Below are 6,683 nucleotides of genomic sequence, written 5' to 3' on the forward strand. Positions count from 1 at the left end.
CATTCAGAGATTACTCCGCCCTAATCAAACATCATCTTAAAGCTCAGTTGGAAGCAGAAGGGAGCCTACAGGTGTCAAAAAACTGCACATGACTAAGCCCTTCCTTAGTGAATGGGAGAGCGCTAGGAACAGAGACAGGTTTTATGAGGTAGTCCTTTGTCGTCTACGCACTTGGCACACGCGGCTCACGCATGGACACTGTTTACGTGGAGGAACCCTCCTGAATCTGAACATTGCCAGGAACCTTTGAGCGTCATTCATATCTTTCCGGAATGTCCTGCGTATGATGATAAACACCGCCATTACTTCTCTCAGCTCTAGAAAGAGCATGTCCCATGTTTTTAAGTTGTTTTTCAAAAAAGTATCCATCGTTAACTCAAGATGTAGCGTTATTTATAAGGTAACATCCTACTCATATGTTATACATTTTTTAAAATTACCAGCTACTAAACCTCTTTGTTCTCCTAAATCTTCTTGTGCATTAGTATCATTTCTTGACACGTCATAGCCTTAAATGCTTTTGCGCCATAAAACCTCGATCTTCCACTTCTACAAGTAGTGCGGGCTCTCCGCGTCCCGCGACATGGCGTAAGTGCTTTTGCTGCATATCTGCCTTTAATGCATCTTTCTTCCCGCGACATTTGTCTCCACGGTTCTTACTGGGTGCGTATCCTGGCATTCCGAAATAGTTAGCGCTTCGATAGTCGGCAAAGCAGCGGTCGTCGCAATCTTTAGCTTTGATAGCGAGCACAAATTGAGATCGTGTAGCTCAGTTTGCTCTAACCATGGTTTCGTGGTAACCGCAGTTTTGTTAGCCGTGTAACCTCGCAAAACTTCAGTTTCGTGTGACTGCAGTTAGCTTAACAGAGTTATAGATTCCTGTGTAACAGGCTATAAGTATATTGACCTAAGCCTGACTTGCCATCGCCGACCGCATGGGGACTTAGTAAGCTAGACTAAGAAGGACTGGCAGCCCACGGTGGCTTAAGGTCAAAGTATGCTAGGCTATGCATTTATATAATTTTATTAATTCAGTGTCATATTCATTGTTTTCGGAAAATGTTCTTTTCTCGCACGGTTTGAGTTGAGGAACAGCACTATTGGATCTAAGCCTCCGACGACTTCGTTTTAAAAATTGTCAAACTTAATTTTGTTTAATATGTTGCTGGCGAATCATTATTTTGTATATATATGCTCGAGTTTATTGTTCGCAGGGCTCATCTGTTTTTCACCTGCATATTATACTTTTGCAATGACCTCCTTTGAGGCCCCAGTACGTTTAAATAAATATGTAAATAATAAATTACCCTCAGGGCCAAGGGGGCGTTACAGAGGGGGTGAATACAAGGTGTTCAGAAAAACATAAACAAAAGTCACATTAAGCAAACAATAAAAAAATAATTAACACACTGCAATATTAGGAAGGTATTTAGTTATAACGGTCAGAAAGGGAGACGTTTTCAACGGAGGCGATCGAGTGGGGAAGGCGGTTACACTCTGAGACGAACTCAACCCTACTGAAAAAAAATCATACGAATATATTTCTGTTATGCTTATTCGATAGATTTTCCTATCAGAAATTATTGGGTATTTGGTATCAGTTTCATATATTCGCATATTCGGTTTTCGATGCTTCATACGAGCTTCATCTGCCGCATATCACTTTTAGGTAGGCTTGGTGGCGCTACGAAGCGCCCAAATCATTTGCTACAAAAATATTTTTATTGCTCACGCCTTCATTACACCTCGGGCCATTCAGGCACCTTATTATAGACAGATGTAGACATTACGAATACCACTAGCATCAGCTGAACATATATATTGAGCGCATACACGTAGACGGCACAACAAACATGAATAGAAGCACACCCGATAACTACTTCTGAGCTCTGCGCTACCGCCTTTTATACTTGTCCTTTCGAAGGAACAAATTTTTTCGGTGACTACCAGAGCAATAAATATTTTCCTGTACTTTATATCAGCTTCGGTCCCAGCGTGGCGGATTTTATGAGCAGAATGGCCAATCAAACAGCGAAAGAGAGACAACGTCATGGCGTGCTCTTTCAGTTGATAGGACCAGCCAGTAATCGCCGACTCTCTGTGCGCGCTCCTCCGTCGGCTAGTCCTATCCAGAGCAGAGAGCACGCCATGACGCTGCACTTTTTGCGCTCTTTGATTGGCCCTTCGGCTGATAACATCGGCCGCGCAGGCACCGAAGTTGAAACGAAGTATAGCATGTTGATTTCTTTCAGTATTGTTATACTTCTGAGAGTATTTTGAATAGGTCGAGCGATGAATCTCTTATTAAAATGTTAACGCTGATGACGTAATTATTTGAACGCCAATAAATCAAGCCACTCCACGACGCTTCCAAGCCACGTGTTTGCTTGCCCTCGAGGAGCGTCGTATAATAAAAAAATGAGACGTTTACAACACCCTGTAACGCCGAATTAAAGCGCAGCTCTTGAGGAAAAGGACAGAAGGCTATACCCCTCCTCACTTATCCTCATCCTCCCTGCTACTAAGCGTCTCCGTCTCCCTCCTCTTCCTCCTCCTCGTCTCCTTCTTCCCTCCTTCTCCTCCCCTCATCCTTCAAGCTCCTCCTCCTCTCCCCCTCCTCCCTCTTCCCCCTCCCTCCTCTCCTCCCCATCCCTCGTCCCCTCTTCCCTTCTCTTCCCCCTCCTCCCTCCCCTCCCACTCGTCCTCCTCCTCCTCCCCCACCCCTCATCATCTTCTCCTTCCCTCCCCCTCGTCCTTCTCCCCACCCCTCCTCATCCCCCTCCTCCCTCCCCTCCCCCTCGTCCGTACTCTGCTCCGTAGGAGCAATATAGTGCTCTATAGTCCTTATCTTGCTGAAAGCATGAAGTTCTGATCAGAACTTCCTCCTCCTCCTCCTCCTCCTCCTCTCCCATCCCTCATCCTCCACTTCTCCCCTCCCCCTCGTCCTCCTCCTCCCCCACCCCTCATCCTCCTCTGCTCCCCTCCCCATCGTCCTCCTCCTCCCCCACCCCTCCTCATCCTCTTCTCCTCCCCTCCCCCTCATCCTCCCCCTCTTTCCCCACACCTCCTCATCCTCTTCTCCTCCCCTCCCCCTCGTCCTCCTCCTCCTCTCCCACCCCTCCACATCCTCCTCTTTACCTCCCTCCCCCTGGTCCTCCTCCTCCTCCCCCACCCCTCCTCATCCTCCTCTTCTCGTCCCCTCCCCTCGTCCTCCTCCTCCTCTCGCATCTCTCCTCATGCTCCACTTCTCCCCTCTCCCTTGTCCTTCTCCTCTCCCGCCCTTCCTCATCCTCCTCTTCTCCCCTCCTGGTCGTCCTCCTCCCCCACCCCTCCTCATCCTCCTCTTCTCCTCTCCTCCCCACCCCTCCTCCTCCTCCCCACCCCTCCTCCTCCTCCCCTCCCTCTTGTCCTCCTCCTCCTCCTCCCCTCCCCTCGTCGTCCTCCTCCTCTCCCACCCCTCCTCACCCTCCTCTTCTGCTCCCCTCCCCTCGTCGTCCTCCTTCCCACCCCTTCTCATCCTCCTCTTCTCCTCCCCTGCCTCTCATCCTCCTCCCTCCTCCTCCCCACCCGTTGCCTCACAAGAAATGTCCCATAATGCACCGCGCGGAACCAATGTGACGTCACACCTGACGTCACAAGGTAAATAACGACATTGATATATTTTTCTTGTAAGCAGTGAGAGAGTGCAGGCGAGCTGGTAATCGATCGACATCTTGTAAACCCTGAGATGGGGAACGATAACAAAACGGACGAACACAACAAAATCTCAAACGCAGCTGCTCCACTACGTTTGAGATTTTGTTGTGACCCAGCTGCGTTTGAGATTTTGTTGTGTTCGTCCGTTTTTTTATCGTTCCCCATCTCAGGGCTTACAAGATGTGGATTTTTCTTTTTCAGTAGGGAAGTAGAAATGAATTAAGAAACATATTTCTGCAGCAATATTGAATGTCAACTTTAAACTGGTAACAAATGAGGGATGAAAGATATGAAGGCTATGAAAGAATTTCGTGCTGCAATGATGAGTAATAAAAGAACATTTTATGTAAAAAAGAAAGAAGCCATGTTTTTCTTAGAAATCTCAATTCAGGGAGCCCAAGATTACGTTTCATTACTGAAGCGCTAGCGATACGAAATTTGTTAAAGACGAGAAAGCGCGCTGCTTGATTTCTAACGAATTTTATAGCATCGATAAGAGTACGCTGTGTCGGGTCCCATTTGGCGGACGCGTACTTGAGCTTCGGGCTAATCAGTCTACAATATAAATCAACTTGAGATACGAAGGGGCTTGAGAAAAATTGCGATGTAAGTAGCCGAATGTGCGGTTAGCGTTGCTTATGGGCAAAATGACGTGGGTATGCCATGAGAGGTTATTTACGTGAACTCAGATATTTTTACGAGGTGACGGCTTCCAGTGGGACTCTGTTAATTTTATAGACACAAGACTTTGGGGAATATAAGAAAGGCCGGACATTATTATGCTCTTACGTTTGCTATTGTTGAAATTATTATCCATTTATTACACTATTTAGAAATATTGCGTATGTCGAATATAAAAAAAGTGATCATATTAGCTAATTATTTAGGGGCAAAGTACATAGACGTCAGCAAATAGCTTTGTGGTCCCAGGTAGCACCGAGTTCTGGGCCAAAACGTGGCTTTTGTCTGGGAGTTTAGGGCATTGAAAAGCCCAAAGAAGCAAAAGTAGAGCCAAACTCCAAATCCCTTGGCAACAGTCTGGGTATTTTGGCCCTAATTCGCCAAACAAATGCCAGACTTAGGCTTCACCGCCTGGTAGTTCGGTTGTCATCTGGCATCTCTGGGCCTAAATCACCTAACAAATGCCAGAGTTAGGCTTACTGCCCGGTAGTTCGGTAGATAGTTGGCATTTTTGGGCCGAAATCACCAAACTAATGCCAAAGTTAGACCACTTTTTGATAGTTCGGCTGTCATCTCGCACCTTCGGGCCGAAATCGCAACAGATGTGCCAGAGGTAGGCTTACTACCTAGTAGTTTGGTTGACATCTGGCATCTTTGGGCCCAAGTCGCCAAACAAGTACCAAAGTTAGGCTTCGCTTCCCGATAGTTTGGCTGTCATCTGGCAGCTACGGGCCAAAGTGGACAAACAAGTGCCAGAACTAGGCGTACTGCCTTGGAGTTCGGCTGATGAGGTATTTGGTGTACGCGGGTGGTCTTCATCTCATTTTAATAGAAATCAAGTTTTATTTTGCTGGCAACTTTATCTTACTTTGTTGACCCGACTTTTTGCGATGCGATCTAGCCGCGGAGAGGCTGAGCCAATCAACGGCGTTCGGAGCGAGAGTTTTTGAGAAGCGACTTGCCAACGAAGACGTTGGACTCGCTCATCGCGCACGTCAGCGTGACCATCTAATTATTTTTTCTTTTGCGATGCGATTTAGTCGCACCGTGCGACTGCTTACATCCACGGTGTGACTGCGCCTTTACCGAAAGTGCTGCCATCAAGCTAGCGATGCGCGAGACTGATGTGCGCACGTCTGCTCAACAGATCTCAGTATTAGGTGGCGCATTGCAAAAGCGAGCGTGGCCATGTGCGTGTCTTGTATTGTAATTGAGCACTGTCAAATCCTAGCGATAACAAAGAGCGGAAACGACCGGGGCTCCGTGGCGCCGCTCCCGCATCACACTTGAAGAATTAAAATGAAATTCCGGAACTTGTACTATTTTAGCGTGTTGGTACTTTTTAAACATTTAGAAAGTAGAGACACATAATCTACGGTACAGACAGGACAATCTTTCAACTTCAACAACATTTATTTTCGGCTTCAAGCTCAAAGCCCGCCCGCTAAGTGGGAGTACGGGAAAGTGAATTCTCGGGGGAAGGAGAGGAGGCGGAGGGAGTGTACGCGATCCCCCTGTCCTGCGGGGCCGGGTACATCGGGCAAACGGGCCGATGCCTCGACAACCGACACCGAGAATATCAAATCGACGCCGAAAGAGCTGCTTCTCAGCACCGGATCGTCATTCCCGGCTGCGCTCCTAATTTCACCGGCACAAAAGCCATGGGAGGCCACAGCGGGCGAGTCGGGAGAGAAATAATTGAGGCCTCTCGGATGGCGACAAACTCGCAAAACATAAGCACCCCTTCCATTTTGATCTCAAGAACGGGGATTATCTTTCTGAGGCCCACAATGGAAGCCGAACGCTGACAGACTAGGCAAGGCGACAAGGTCGCCGGCAGAAGCGGCCTTTCCTTTCATTCCGTTCCATTTCATTCCAGAGAAGGGCTGGGACCCCCCGTCCCTTATTTACCTACTGTTGAACAGGTCGGGATACACTCTCTCACCTGTAGCTTTGGCTGTACAGCGGAGTTTTTTTTTTATAAGTGGTTTTCGTTTGTTTGGTTTTTTGTTCTCTCTAAAGCGTCGAAAATGCAGAGGGAGCTTAGCTGCGTTGTTGATGCCCCTTCGACCTCGCCTTTTGCAAATCCTCCCCACCTGTTTTTTTGTCTTCATGTGGCTGTCAGCGAGCGCGACACCCGCTTGAAGCAAATCAAAAGGGTAGTGCGAAATGCGTGAACTCTCTATTAGGAGGCGTAGGACAAAAACGTTTGGACGAAAATTTGTCACGTGAACTTTCTCTGTCACGCTGATGGGATCTCTGGGGCTGTTGTTTTCGCCGTTTTCCTAATTATACAAATAGGCGGG

This window comes from Ixodes scapularis, unplaced genomic scaffold, assembly GCF_016920785.2.
Source record: "Ixodes scapularis isolate PalLabHiFi unplaced genomic scaffold, ASM1692078v2 PGA_scaffold8__174_contigs__length_109621045, whole genome shotgun sequence".
NCBI lineage: Eukaryota > Metazoa > Arthropoda > Arachnida > Ixodida > Ixodidae > Ixodes > Ixodes scapularis.